A 16,555-nucleotide genomic window follows, 5' to 3' on the forward strand; every position below is an offset into this window, starting at 1 on the left:
CATTCCCCACTCCAAAACACTATAATCATCTATCAGGACGGGAGGGATTCCTATTCTGCTGGTATGTTCAGCTCACAGAGGATGCAATAGAAGCAAACCCTCCGCTGAGAGCAGGACTATTTACAGGACTACTGAGGACTGCAATTTGGCAATCTCTGGCGCTGCCGTTGAAATGAATGGGGCAGCGGTGACCTCCGGGACCAGCCTTCTCCTGGCACTACCATGGCTGAGAGAAGCTGACAGGCAATTACAATTTATTATTCCCTGTTATCAGCCAATTCAGGCTGAGGGGGCTGAGTATAGGACAGGTGAGAGCAAACTATTAGGCTGGGTTCACATGGGGCGGAATTGCCACGGAATTTCCGTGCAGACTCTCTGCACGAAAATTGCGCCCGCGGCTTTTTATCGCGGGATTAGCCAGTGAAAATCTCATCCACACACTGCGGCTGATCCGCTGCGGCCAAGCTGCGCTGAAATTTGACACGCCGCACGGAATTCAAAGATGCGGTATGTCAATTCTTTCCCCGTTTCCACAGGAACGAGCAGCGCTAGTAAATGGTGGCGGAGCGCAATTGTTCCGGCCCCGACTCCATTCACAGTGAGCGGGCCGGCGGCAGTCTTATGCTTGCAGAAACCGAACGACAAACGAGAAGCGAATGAATTCTTCTTCGTCGTTCAGCCCATGTAAAAGGACCGTTACTCTCTGTTATCAGCCATTTCAGGACATAGTTACACAGCTGATAGCAAGTAGCGCTTGACATTCTCAGGTGCGACTCGCGTGGCAAGTCCTACTGCGCAAGAATTGCACGAAAATAAAACCCGCTTCAGTTTTTCCATTTCACATCATCGAAAAAAATGGAAGATAACGGGTCATTACAACGTGCCCGCTCTGAGCATCGTTCAATCGCACGTTTTCAGTCTATTGCTCTCTGTTGTCAGTGTTTGACTGGGTCCTGCGCTGCTCCCCCAGAGTCTTGACTGAGATAAGAGATCAGTAGCCAAGGTCGGCGCTGACATTGACGGCTGGCAGGGACAGTCGGCGCGGAGCCAGTCCGGTGCCAGCTTAAGGACGGGTCATGGTGGCAATGCCAATATACATCCTGATTACACGACGGGTGCACAGAACTACTCCCCCCAGCATCCAGCACACCTAGATATACCAGAAACCCCGTGTTATACCGGCCGCCGAGGGCAGACGCTACATCTGAAACCTGCGCCGTTAGGACGGAACGCACCAGGAACACATCTGCTTCTGGTTAACATTCTAGAACCCCCTCCTCCATTTAAGGGGACAGCTCGGATATAAAACAGCAGGGGGGAAATAACTGAGCGCCACCGACCCAGCGCCAGAGTAAGACCAAATCCAGGGGGAGCAGGAAAGAACACAGCACCATTATACTCCAGAGCTGTACTCTGGATTCTGCTGGCTTCCTGTCAGGTCAGATGGCTCTGCTCTGGGGGGCCGGGCATCGGCTTGCTTTGTGTGGTGTAGTAAATATTCAGGGGGATTTATCTGCCCCTGGGGGTATTCAATGTGTGGACGGCTCTGGACATTCACGTCTCCCCAGGGGTATCAACAGGGCGGTCAGGGGACGTTCATGTCCCCATTAGGGGGACAGTAGCTTGGGATGCTCACGTCTCTCTCCAGGGGGTATTGACAGGACTGGTGGGGGACTAGTTGGCTCCGGGTGGTCATGTCTCCCCCAAGCGTATTGACAGGGTGGTCACAACTCCCTCAGGGGTGTTTCGACAGCTGTGTCACGGTATTGGTTGGTTTGGGACAGTCACGTCTTCCCCGAGGGGGGGGGGGGTAGTCGGGGGGATTAATTGGCTCAGTACGTTCACGTCTTCCCCACGGGCATTTTGACAGCATAGTCAGGGATTGGTTATCCTCGGATGGACTCGTCTCCACTGGGGGGGTATTTCAGGACAGTTGGGGAACTGCCAAGGGGAGATGTTCTGATTGGTTCCTGACGGCCACGTACCTTCTGGGGGGGGAAATGACAGTGTGGTCGGAGTATCAGTTGCTGCAGGACGATCAAGTCTCCTCTGGGGGGCATCTTAGAGCAGTCATGGAATTAGTTGGCTCAGGACGGCCAGGTTTCTCCTGAGTACTAACAATGTGGTCGATGTATTGGGTGGCTCATGGTGGACCCATCTTCCCCGGAGGGCATTTCAGTACATCAAATATTGTGCCCGCGCTCAACAGGGGAGATGTAGATATTGAACACCTAATCTCTATATATATTAATATTATGTGTAAATATATAAGTATTATCTGTGGAAGTAGACAAAAAAGTGTTGGACTCACCCGGTATGGGGGGCATTTCAGGGCAGTAGAAAAATTGGTTGGGATCAGGACACTCCAGTTTAACTTGGGTGGCGGGGGGGGGGGGGGGGCGGGGGATATTGACAGCGTGGTTGGGGGACTGGGGTGGCTGACGACGGTCATGTCAGTCCTGGGGAATATTCACAGTATGGTTGGGGATCAGCTGATTCAGGACCCTCATGTTCCCCCTAGGGAGGTACTGACAGCATCATCAGGTGGTCAGTCGACTCCGGGAGTTACTGATAGCGTCATCAGGGGATCGGACGTCTCGGGATGGTTACAGGGGGTACTGATAGCGTCATCAGGGGATCGGACGTCTCGGGATGGTTACAGGGGGTACTGATAGCGTCATCAGGGGATCAGAAACCTCAGCATGGATAGAGGGGGTCCTGATAGCGTCATCAGGGGATCGGACATCTCAGGATGGTTACAGGGGGTCCTGATAGCGTCATCAGGGGATCGGACATCTCAGCATGGATAGAGGGGGTCCTGATAGCGTCATCAGGGGATCGGACATCTCAGCATGGATAGAGGGGGTCCTCGTAGCGTCATCAGGGGATCAGTCGTCTCAGGATGGTTACAGGGGGTACTGATGGCGTCATTAGGGGATTGGACGTGTCAGGATGGATACGGCGGGGTACTGATAGCGGCATCAGGGGATCGGATGTCTCGGGATGGATACAGGGGGGTACTGATAGCGTCATCAGGGGATCGGATGTCTCAGGATGGATACAGGGGGGTACTGATAGCGTCATCAGGGGATCGGATGTCTCAGGATGGATACAGGGGGGTACTGATAGCGTCATCAGGGGATCGGATGTCTCAGGATGGATACAGGGGGGTACTGATAGCGTCATCAGGGGATCGGATGTCTCGGGATGGTTACAGGGGGTACTGATAGCGGCGTCAGGGGATCGGATGTCTCAGGATGGATACAGGGGGTACTGATAGCATCATCGGGGATTGGACGTGTCAGGATGGATACGGCGGGGTACTGATAGCGGCATCAGGGGATCGGATGTCTCGGGATGGATACAGGGGGGTACTGATAGCGGCATCAGGGGATCGGATGTCTCGGGATGGTTACAGGGGGTACTGATAGCGTCATCAGGGGATCGGACGTCTCAGGATGGATACAGGGGGTACTGATAGCGGCATCAGGGGATCGGATGTCTCGGGATGGATACGGCGGGGTACCGATAGCGGCATCAGGGGATCGGATGTCTCGGGATGGATACAGGGGGGTACTGATAGCGGCATCAGGGGATCGGATGTCTCGGGATGGATACGGCGGGGTACTGATAGCGGCATCAGGGGATCGGATGTCTCGGGATGGATACGGCGGGGTACTGATAGCGGCATCAGGGGATTGGACATCTCAGGATGGTTACGGGGGGTACTGATAGCATCATCAGGGGATCGGACATCTCAGGATGGTTACGGGGGGTACTGATAGCATCATCAGGGGATCGGACATCTCAGGATGGTTACAGGGGGTACTGATGGCGTCATCAGGGGATCGGTGCTGCATCTGTGGATATAACCTGTGGGGACTCCTGGGTACGGCTGTGAATGTGATCAACGGGGGGTACGTCATATGATCAATTGGGGAGGGTGGAAATCTATGAGGGGTCCTCAATGAGGGGAATGTGACCTATGGGGTGTTCTGGGTGAGGGGAAAGGAGAAGTAATGTATGAGGGTCATGGGTGAGGGAGGATGTGATCAATGCGGGGTCCTGGGTAAAAAGTTATGATCGATATGGGGGTTCTTGTGGAGAAAGAAATATGATCTCTGAGGGGTTTTGGGTGAGGGGGAAAGATATGATCTATAGGGGGGTTTCTATGTGTAGGGGGGGGATATGATCTATAAGAATCCTGGGTTTAGGAGCTGTGATGTATGGGAAGGGGGGGGGTCCTGGGCGAGGGGGGGCTGGGATCTGCCGACGGGTCCTGGGCGGTAATGGTATAATTCAATGAAGAGAACATTTATAGGACATTTCAAAAATTTCCTGAATTGCTATGAAAGGAGATCTGCATGAAGTTCGGCGTCTTACAGGTCAGTGAAGTTTTGTGTTCTGAGATGGTCTTTCAAGAAATCTATTTGATGTTCTTATGGTATCCGAGCGGCGAGGAGAGTCGGATGTTACTATTAGAAATGTGATTGTTCCCAGCAAGAGAAACCAAGTAACCTTGTAGATATGAGAACTTTCAATGGCTAACAAAAATACATGATGTTATAGCGAGCTTGCGAACCTCTCGGGCTCTTCGTCAGGACCCGTCGGCAGATCACAGCCCCCTCACCCAGGACCTGTCGTCAGCCTGACGAAGAGCCCGAGAGGTTCGCAAGCTCGCTATAACATCATGTATTTTTGTTAGCCATTGAAAGGTATCATATCTACAAGATTACTTGGTTTCTCTTGCTAGGAACAATCACATTTTGCTCCACTGGCGACACGGCCCCAAACCCTTGTTGTATTATAAATGTATCGCCTATAAGCCCCGCATCCTGCGAAGGAGTCGGGAGGTTTGGCTTACCGACTCCCGAGCGCTGGCGGCGGCTCCAACCGTCTGACAACTTCCACAGGGTATAGAAAACTTTTGCCTCTGATGTCCCCAAAATCCCCGATCCCACGGCAGCGACTCCACAAGCGATGTCACCATGACGGAGGCTGAGAGCAGCCGGACCCCGCGAGGGGCTTATATCCTGCGGCCCAGACAATGGGAAGCAGGGATTGTGCTGACCGCTCAGTATCCCACAATACACGGCCCGGCGAGGACCCCCGCCACGTGAGCTCTGAGAGACATGATGGAACTTGTAGTCCTACAGCCACAGGGGATGAAAGGATCTCCAGATCTCAACAAACACAAGTGACACAAAGTAACAGATAAACATTTGAGAAGTTTCCTTTTTACATTGGAATCACATTACACTGTGAGCGCCAAATGAGGAGACGGCAGGGAGACCCTGCCAGAGCCCCCGACACGATGACACTGCGAGCGTCGGAGGAGTAAACAGCGGTGGGGAGACCCTGCAAGAGCCCCCGTCACCATGACACTGCGAGCGTCGGAAGAGGACACGTCGATGGGGAGACCCTGCAAGAGCCCCCGACACCATGACACTGCGAGCGTCGGAGGAGTACACGTCGATGGGGAGACCCTGCCAGAGCCCCCCCAACACCATGACACTGCGAGCGTCGGAGGAGTACACAGCGGTGGGGAGACCCTGCAAGAGCCCCCGTCACCATGACACTGCGAGCGTCGGAAGAGGACACGTCGATGGGGAGACCCTGCAAGAGCCCCCGACACCATGACACTGCGAGCGTCGGAGGAGTACACGTCGATGGGGAGACCCTGCCAGAGCCCCCCCAACACCATGACACTGCGAGCGCGGGAGGAGGAGACGGCAGTGGGGAGACCCTGCAAGAGCCCCCGACACCATGACACTGCGAGCGTCGGAAGAGGACACGTCGATGGGGAGACCCTGCAAGAGCCCCCCCAACACCATGACACTGCGAGCGTCGGAGGAGTACACAGCGATGGGGAGACCCTGCCAGAGCCCCCGACACCATGACACTGCGAGCGTCGGAGGAGTACACAGCGATGGGGAGACCCTGCCAGAGCCCCCGACACCATGACACTGCGAGCGTCGGAGGAGTACACAGCGATGTGGAGACCCTGCCAGAGCCCATGACACTGCGAGCGTCGGAGGAGTACACAGCGGTGGGGAGACCCTGCAAGAGCCCCCCCAACACCATGACACTGCGAGCGCGGGAGGAGGAGACGGCGGTGGGGAGACCCTGCCAGAGCCCCCCAACACCATGACACTGCGAGCGCGGGAGGAGGAGACGGCGGTGGGGAGACCCTGCCAGAGCCCCCCCCAACACCATAAGAGCTCAGCACTACGGCTGTCAGGACTGGTGCAGCATGGGAGACTGGAGCAGATATGTGGAGAGCACTACAAGTCCCAGACCGCCACCTTCAGGACAGGCATGTTGGCACTTCTTGTCCTATCACAGCCACTAGCATGTTCTTCTACGGGGCGTCACGTGTAATAGAATCGGGAACCATATAATGTGTATGACCTGGCAGGGGGGGCAGTGCAGGCTGCTTGGGGGGAAGGGGGGGATTCTCATGAAAGCTTTACAATGAACCCATCTTGTCCCAGGATGCCCCATACTGTGCCCCCAGCAGCCGCATGATACAGAAGGCGAGCGAGCACATAAATTGGCGCTGTCGTACCGCACATTCGCTAATATTGGAGCAGAGAGCGTCGCACAACGCAATCTTCAGTCACATGACGGGTCAGCACTCATCGTCATCCCAATACTCAGCCCCATGACAACAGCACCCGCCCAAATAGTCACATGACACACCAATCCACAGTCAGTCACATGATGCACTTGCCTTTACCCCCTATATTCAGTCACATGACACGCTGGCACTCACCCAGACATTCAGTCACATGACACGCTGGTACTCGCCATCACCCAAATATTCAGTCCCATGACACACTGGTACTCGCCATCGCCCAGACATTCAGTCCCATGACACACTGGTACTCGCCATCGCCCAGACATTCAGTCCCATGACATGCTGGTACTCGCCATCGCCCAGACATTCAGTCCCATGACACACTGGTACTCGCCATCGCCCAAATATTCAGTCCCATGACACACTGGTGCTCGCCATCGCCCAGATATTCAGTCCCATGACACACTGGTGCTCGCTTCGCCCAGATATTCAGTCCCATGACACACTGGTGCTCGCCATCGCCCAGATATTCAGTCCCATGACATGCTGGTGCTCGCCATCGCCAATACATTCAGTTCTATGACACGCTGGCACTCGCCATCGCCCAGACATTCAGTCCCATGACACACTGGTGCTCGCCATCGCCCAGATATTCAGTCCCATGACACACTGGTGCTCGCCATCGCCCAGATATTCAGTCCCATGACACGCTGGTGCTCGCCATCGCCAATACATTCAGTACCATGACACGCTGGTACTCGCCATCGCCCAGATATTCAGTCCCATGACACACTGGTACTCGCCATCGCCCAGATATTCAGTCCCATGACACACTGGTACTCGCCATCGCCCAGATATTCAGTCCCATGACACACTGGTACTCGCCATCGCCCAGATATTCAGTCGCATGACACACTGGTACTCGCCAGCGCCCAGATGTTCAGTCACATGACACACTGGTACTTGCCATCGCCAGATATTCAGTCCCATGACACACTGGTGCTCGCCATCGCCCAGATATTCAGTCCCATGACACACTGGTACTCGCCATCGCCCAGATATTCAGTCCCATGACACACTGGTACTCGCCATCGCCCAGATATTCAGTCCCATGACACGCTGGTACTCGCCATCGCCCAAATAGTCAGTCCCATGGCGCACTGGTACTCGCCAGCGCCGAGATATTCAGTCACATGACACACTGGTACTCGCCATCGCCCAGATATTCAGTCCCATGACACACTGGTACTCGCCATCGCCCAGATATTCAGTCCCATGACACACTGGTACTCGCCATCGCCCAGATATTCAGTCGCATGACACACTGGTGCTCGCCATCGCCCAGACATTGAGTCGCATGACACACTGGTGCTCGCCATCGCCCAGACATTCAGTCCCATGACACACTGGTACTCGCCATCGCCCAGATATTCAGTCCCATGACACACTGGTGCTCGCCATCGCCAATACATTCAGTTCCATGACACGCTGGTACTCGCCATCGCCCAGATATTCAGTCCCATGACACACTGGTACTCGTCATCGCCCAGATATTCAGTCCCATGACACACTGGTACTCGCCATCGCCCAGATATTCAGTCCCATGACACACTGGTACTCGCCATCACCCAGATATTCAGTCCCATGACACACTGGTACTCGCCATCGCCCAGATATTCAGTCGCATGACACACTGGTGCTCGCCATCGCCCAGACATTGAGTCGCATGACACACTGGTGCTCGCCATCGCCCAGACATTCAGTCCCATGACACACTGGTGCTCGCCATCGCCCAGATATTCAGTCCCATGACACACTGGTGCTCGCCATCGCCCAGATAGTCAGTCCCATGACACACTGGTACTCACCATCGCCCAGACATTCAGTTCCATGACACACTGGTACTCGCCATCGCCCAGACATTCAGTTCCATGACACACTGGTACTCGCCATCGCCCAGATATTCAGGCCCATGACACACTGGTACTCGCCAGCGCCCAGATGTTCAGTCACATGACACACTGGTACTTGCCATCGCCAGATATTCAGTCCCATGACACACTGGTACTCGCCATCGCCCAGATATTCAGTCCCATGACACGCTGGTACTCGCCATCGCCCAAATAGTCAGTCCCATGACACACTGGTACTCGCCAGCGCCGAGATATTCAGTCCCATGACACACTGGTACTCGCCATCGCCCAGATATTCAGTCCCATGACACACTGGTACTCGCCATCGCCCAGATATTGAGTCCCATGACACACTGGTACTCGCCATCGCCCAGATATTCAGTCGCATGACACACTGGTGCTCGCCATCGCCCAGACATTGAGTCGCATGACACACTGGTGCTCGCCATCGCCCAGACATTCAGTCCCATGACACACTGGTGCTCGCCATCGCCCAGATATTCAGTCCCATGACACACTGGTGCTCGCCATCGCCCAGATAGTCAGTCCCATGACACACTGGTACTCGCCATCGCCCAGACATTCAGTTCCATGACACACTGGTACTCGCCATCGCCCAGACATTCAGTTCCATGACACACTGGTACTCGCCATCGCCCAGATATTCAGGCCCATGACACACTGGTACTCGCCAGCGCCCAGATGTTCAGTCACATGACACACTGGTACTTGCCATCGCCAGATATTCAGTCCCATGACACACTGGTACTCGCCATCGCCCAGATATTCAGTCCCATGACACGCTGGTACTCGCCATCGCCCAAATAGTCAGTCCCATGACACACTGGTACTCGCCATCGCCAGATATTCAGTCCCATGACACACTGGTACTCGCCATCGCCCAGATATTCAGTCCCATGACACGCTGGTACTCGCCATCGCCCAAATAGTCAGTCCCATGACACACTGGTACTCGCCATCGCCCAGATATTCAGTCCCATGACACACTGGTACTCGCCATCGCCCAGATAGTCAGTCACATGACACACTGGTACTCGCCAGCGCCGAGATATTCAGTCACATGACACACTGGTACTCGCCAGCGCCGAGATATTCAGTCACATGACACACTGGTACTCGCCAGCGCCCAGACATTCAGTCACATGAGGTGCCAACACTTACCCGCACTCCCATAGCTCCCCACTCTTCGGACAGTTCATGAGGGGCGCTTCCGGTTCTTTGTGTTGGACGTCTTACCCAGATGCTTGCATAGTTTTAATAAAATGGCGCAAAAATCATCAGTAAAATGGAAGTTTTTGACATCTAAATGACGCCGGAACAATATAGTAAGTTTCTGGATGCGGCTGCAGCAGGAGCACAAGTGACCCCGAGCAGCGTACCCGCAGGGTGGGATCAGTGGGGGGCGCTCTCCGCTGAGACCCCCACCAATCCTGGGAATAGAGATCCCGTGGCCTCTGCTCCGTGTAATCTTCCCTGCACTGCAGGGGGCGCTGTAACCCCGCAGCGGAGGACGGGGGATCGTGGGAGTCTGAGCAGAGAGACCCCCATTGATCAGTGATCCCCCATCATGCGGATCGTGGGCGGTACGACTGCTAGAGCGCCAAGCTATTTCCCAGGGCAAAAGAGGGGCACGTGACGTATGTGCCCCCCGATAGGGGACTCCCCAGCAGTCACCCCAACATTCAGTCTCACGACGCACCGACATAGCAATCTGACCCTTCAGCACCCCGACATTCAGCTACATGATGTACTGGCATTCCCCTCACTCCAATATTTAGTCACGATACTCTCCAGCACCCCAATATTCAGTCACATGACCTGTGGCATTCCCCTCACTCCAATATTTAGTCACGATACTCTCCAGCACCCCAATATTCAGTCACGTGACCCGTGGCATTCCCCTCGCCCCGATATTTAGTCACGTGACTTTCCAGCACCCCAATATTCAGTCACGTGACCCGTGGCATTGCCCTCACCCCAATACTCAGTCACGTGACTCCCCCGCACCCCAGCATTCAGTACTAAGTAGTGCAGAAGTAGTTGCTGGACTGCGGCTTCTGGCCGGACGGCACTCAGAGGACCACAAGTCCCAGCGCGCCCCCTGCGGGTGTCTTTACCTGTGTCCGCTCGGGTCCCGCCTCCTCCGCCCGCCGGGTGTCCGGGCCGCCCGTCCTCCCCTCGCACGGGGCGCCGCAGTCCGGGGCCTTGGAGTGGACGCCGCGCTGTCCGCCCGCAGCAGCAGCAGCAACAGCCCGGGAGGAGGACGCTCCGCCCGCCGCCGGGAGGAATCACTGCAGCGGGGAGACGCCCCCCACTGACACCCGGCAGTGCACTGACCGGACCGTGCGGGTGTGTGACCCGGGGGAGCAGGAGGCCCTGACCGGGAACCGCACAGCTCCATGTAACTCCATCACCGGCGATATCTACCCATGGTATATCATAGCCATATCTGCAACATGTTATATGTGTGTGATATCTGTCCATAGTATATATAATGGCTATATCATCATCACCTGTAATATCTGCAGCATGTTATGTGTGGGATATCTGTCCATAGTATATATATAATGGCTTTATCATCATCACCTGTAATATCTGCAGCATGTTATGTGTGTGTATATATCAGCTGTAATATCTGCAGCATGTTATATGTGTGTGATATCTGTCCATAGTATATATAATGGCTATATCATCATCACCTGTAATATCTGCAGCATGTTATGTGTGGGATATCTGTCCATAGTATATATATAATGGCTTTATCATCATCACCTGTAATATCTGCAGCATGTTATGTGTGTGTATATATCAGCTGTAATATCTGCAGCATGTTATATGTGTGTGATATCTGTCCATAGTATACATCATAGCCATATCATCATCATGGATGATATCTGCAGCATGTTATATGTGTGTGATATCTGTTCATAGTATATATAATAGCTATATCATCATTACCTATAATATCTGCAGCATGTTATGTGTGTGATATCTGTCCATAGTATATATAATAGCTCTATCATCGTTACCTGTAATATCTGCAGCATGTTATACGTGTGGGATATCTGTCCATAGTCTATATAATGGCTATATCATCATCACCTGTAATATCTACAGCATGTTATGTATATGATATCTGTCCATAGTATATATAATAGCTATATCATCACCTAAAATATCTGCAGCATGTTGTGTGTGATATCTGTCCATAGTATATATAATGGCTATATCATTATTACCTATAATATCTGCAGCATGTTATGTGTGTGATATCTGTCCATAGTATATATAATGGCTATATCATCATCACCTGTAATATCTGCAGCATGTTATGTGTGTGATATCTGTCCATAGTATATATAATGGCTATATCATCATCACCTGTAATATCTGCAGCATGTTATGTGTGTGATATCTGTCCATAGTATATATAATGGCTATATCATCGTTACCTGTAATATCTGCAGCATCTTATATGTGTGTGATATCTGTCCATAGTATATATCATCATCTGTAATATTTGCAGCATGTTATGTGTGTGATATCTGTCCATAGTATATATAATGGCTATATCATCGTTACCTGTAATATCTGCAGCATCTTATATGTGTGTGATATCTGTCCATAGTATATATCATCATCTGTAATATTTGCAGCATGCTATATGTGTGTGATATCTGTCCATAGTATATATAATAGCTATATCATCACCTGAAATATCTGCAGCATGCTATATGTGTGGGATATCTGTCCATAGTATATATAATAGCTATATCATCACCTGAAATATCTGCAGCATGCTATATGTGTGGGATATCTGTCCATAGTATATATAATGGCTTTATCATCATCACCTGTAATATCTGCAGCATGTTATGTGTGGGATATCTGTCCATAGTATATATAATAGCTATATCATCGTTACCTGTAATATCTGCAGCATGTTATATGTGTGTGATATATGTCCATAGTATATATCATCACCTGTAATATTTGCAGCATGCTATATGTGTGTGATAGCTATATCATCACCTGAAATATCTGCAGCATGCTATATGTGTGGGATATCTGTCCATAGTATATATAATGGCTATATCACCATCACCTGTAATATCTACAGCATGTTATATGTGTTTGTATACATCATCACTTGTAATATCTGCAGCATGCTATATGTGTGTGAGATCTGTCCATAGTATATATCATAGCCATATCATCATCACCTGTAATATCTGCAGCATGTTATATTTGTGTGATACCTATCCACAGTATACATTATGATCACCTGTGATATCTGCAGTGTGTTGTATATGTGTGATATCTATCCATAATATATATAACAGCTATATCACCTGTGAATTCTGCAGCATGTCATATATGTGTGGTATGTATACATCTTATATATCATGTTATATAACATCTACAGCATGTTATGCATGTACGTCTATCCACAGTATATACCATAGCTATATCTGCAATATGATGAATACTGTATGTGTGATATCTGTCCACAGTATGCATCATAGCTATAATATCATCTGTTTAAGCCCACATTCACTTCTGTATTGGAATGTTGGAAACCAGACAGACCCGGGCTATTAACCCTTTCCAATCCACTGTCTGATGTCTACAGACATTCTAATTGAAGCCTGTACAGCTCCGATGTCGGAAGACGTCCGGCAGGGTATTCTTACTGTAGATTACTGGCCGCTCTGTTGTCAGGGGCCTCTCCAACATGTCCCATACCGCAGTACTGGCTCTAGCCAGCAGATGGCGCCATTGTATAATGGCAGAAAGAGAAAGCCCCCTAGGAAACCCTGAATCCAAAATTGGATTGCAAAGGGTTAAATGGGGTGCATTGGTGTCTGTCAGTCTTTCCAAGACTGTTTGTTCTGTTAACCTCTTAAAGACCGTTCAGGTTTTTCATATTTTTTTTTTCTTTTTCTTGTATCCATCTACCTCCCTGTCGGAGGGTCTGCTGTTTTTTTGCAGAACGGGTTGTATTTTTTTCAATGGTTCTATTTAATTAATATACCATATAATGTACAGAAAATTTTGTCAAAATTTTTAAGTGGAGTGAAAAAAAAAAAAAGCTATCTTTGGAAAAACATAACATTATCTGACAGCCATAACCTTTAGCATTATTCTGTAAGCGTGGCTATGCGGGGGCTCGGTTTTTGCAGACCCAGTACATATGACTACTTTTTATGACATTTTTTTTCTTGGAGACGTGGTTACCAAAAAAAAAAGTGCAATTCTGGAGTTGCGTATTTTTATTTCTTTTTTCAGATGACATTAACCCTGCGGGATAAAAAATGCAGAACAGATTTGTCATTTTTCTTTGTTTTTTTTTTTTTAACCCTTTGCAATCTAATTTTGGATTCAGGGTTTCCTAGGGGTCTTTCTCTTTCTGCCATTATACAATGGCACCATCTGCTGGCTAGAGCCAGTACTGCGGTATGGGACATGCTGGAGAGGCCCCCAACAACAGAGCGGCCAGTAATATACAGGAAGAATACCCTGCTGGACATCTTCTGACATCAGAGCTGTACGGCCTTCAGTCGGAATGTCTTCAGACGTCAGACAGTGGATTGGAAAGGGTTAAATTGTGTATCTATAGGCCTCATTAGGACGGCCGGGTTAGATCCCGATTGCATGCGCAGAGCAGAGCCGCCACGTCAGGCGTGACGTTTATGTGCGGGCCTCAAACAGAAACAGGACATGCCGCGATTTATTTACTGCGCAACTGTTTACACGGTCAAATCGTGGCTGTCTGCATTAGATAATGCAATCCTATGGCAGCGTGCACAGGCAGAAATTCTGCAGGAAATCCCGCCGCGGAATTACCGCCCGTGTGCATTCACCCATATGGGAAGGGGTTTTGTTTTTAGTTGTTTTTTTTTTTTTACTTTACTTTACATTTTCATAATAGTTAAGAACACTTTAATTTCTTTTCTTTTTTTTTTTACACTGTCCTTAGGGAACTTTAACTTGTGGTCGTTTGATAGCTCATACAGTATAATGTAATACCATAGTATTGCGTTATATTACAGGCCTTCTATCAAGCTATGCCACAGGCATGTCTTAATAGACAACAGCCATGGCAGTACTGGGAGCTTTCAGAAGGTTTCAGGCTACTATGGCAACCAAACAGTACCCCCACAATCTCATTACGGGGGCATTTTGGATTCCGAAAAACCTATTGGGGCATTTAAATTCTGCTGTCAGAACTGAGAGCGGCATTTACAGGGTTAACAGACTTAACGCTGATCATGGCTGTTAGCTGTGAGAAACGGCCAGCACCCCGCGTTATACAGATGGGGATTGGCTCCTGATCCCCCTCCATACGAACCCCAAATGCACAGGATGTAAACGTACATCAAAATGAGAAACTAATGAATATTCTGCCGCGTATTTTGCATTTGTTCCCGGCTTTACCGATCCACATCCCCAAATCCCCAAATCCTTTTTTTCACACGTTGAAATTCCCCTTCATTAAATTGGTTTGGTCCAGTTCACCACCTAGATTGGGATACTGGTACCTTGTCAGACCTAAGGCGCGGGTGTCGGGGGGCTCCCCAATGTCGCCCCGATGTGGCCCTCTACTATAAAGCCTCCATGTTCTTATATTCTAGATTGGTTCCATCATGACCCAGACAAGCAATGGGGGACGCTGGAGACCGCCGTCATTCACCCAACTTTGCTTTTCTGGCGCTCTGCACCCCGTAGACCTTCTCCCCTCGCTGAACTCTTGTTACTTCCACAATCCAACATTTTGGACACAAGAATATTGTAACCTTTGGTCTCAGTTCTAGTCCAAGCCCACTCACCCCGGCTCTTCATGATTCAACCTTCCCCAGGGGTATAAATGATTCCTGTATTTTGGGTTACTTGGCCTTAGAAGCCCCATAGTTATGTCAATATTTAGGTAGTGGTCTCTCTTCGCCCCCCCCTGTGGGAGGAGTGTCCAGGCGGTCTCTCTTCGCCCCCCCCCTGTGGGAGGAGTGTCCAGGTGGTCTCTCTTCGCCCCCCCCCCTGTGGGTGGAGTGTCCAGGTGGTCTCTCTTCGCCCCCCCCCCCCTGTGGGTGGAGTGTCCAGGTGGTCTCTCTTCGCCCCCCCCCCTGTGGGTGGAGTGTCCAGGTGGTCTCTCTTCGCCCCCCCCCCCTGTGGGTGGAGTGTCCAGGTGGTCTCTCTTCGCCCCCCCCCCTGTGGGTGGAGTGTCCAGGTGGTCTCTCTTCGCCCCCCCCCTGTGGGAGCAGTGTCCAGGCGGTCTCTCTTCGCCCCCCCCTGTGGGAGGAGTGTCCAGGCGGTCTCTTCGCCCCCCCTGTGGGAGGAGTGTCCAGGCGGTCTCTTCGCCCCCCCTGTGGGAGGAGTGTCCAGGCGGTCTCTTCGCCCCCCCTGTGGGAGGAGTGTCCAGGCGGTGTCTTCGCCCCCCGCCCCCCTGTGGGAGGAGTGTCCAGGCGGTCTCTCTTCGCCCCCCGCCCCCCTGTGGGAGGAGTGTCCAGGCGGTCTCTCTTTGCCCCCCGCCCCCCTGTGGGAGGAGTGTCCAGGCGGTCTCTCTTCGCCCCCCGCCCCCCTGTGGGAGGAGTGTCCAGGCGGGCTCTCTTCGCCCCCCCGCCCCCCTGTGGGAGGAGTGTCCAGGCGGGCTCTCTTCGCCCCCCGCCCCCCTGTGGGAGGAGTGTCCAGGCGGGCTCTCTTCGCCCCCCGCCCCCCTGTGGGAGGAGTGTCCAGGCGGGCTCTCTTCGCCCCCCGCCCCCCTGTGGGAGGAGTGTCCAGGCGGGCTCTCTTCGCCCCCCGCCCCCCTGTGGGAGGAGTGTCCAGGCGGGCTCTCTTCGCCCCCCGCCCCCCTGTGGGAGGAGTGTCCAGGCGGGCTCTCTTCGCCCCCCGCCCCCCTGTGGGAGGAGTGTCCAGGCGGTCTCTCTTCGCCCCCCGCCCCCCTGTGGGAGGAGTGTCCAGGCGGTCTCTCTTCGCCCCCCGCCCCCCTGTGGGAGGAGTGTCCAGGCGGTCTCTCTTCGCCCCCCGCCCCCCTGTGGGAGGAGTG

General features: G+C 52.0%; 1 protein-coding gene across 5 annotated transcripts in view; it reads right to left on the reverse strand.

Annotated features, from left to right (window-relative positions):
- DAB2IP (DAB2 interacting protein) overlaps window positions 1–10,752 on the reverse strand; it is a 270,280-nt gene extending 259,528 nt beyond the window's left edge. For all 5 annotated transcript variants that reach the window (XM_066580283.1, XM_066580282.1, XM_066580284.1 and 2 more), the window contains exon 1: window positions 10,632–10,752. The gene's annotated coding sequence lies outside the window, so the exon portion shown is untranslated. The remainder of the gene's footprint in view (window positions 1–10,631) is intronic.
- Between the last annotated feature and the right edge of the window lie 5,803 nt (window positions 10,753–16,555).

The sequence above is a fragment of the Eleutherodactylus coqui genome, chromosome 10, assembly GCF_035609145.1.
Source record: "Eleutherodactylus coqui strain aEleCoq1 chromosome 10, aEleCoq1.hap1, whole genome shotgun sequence".
NCBI lineage: Eukaryota > Metazoa > Chordata > Amphibia > Anura > Eleutherodactylidae > Eleutherodactylus > Eleutherodactylus coqui.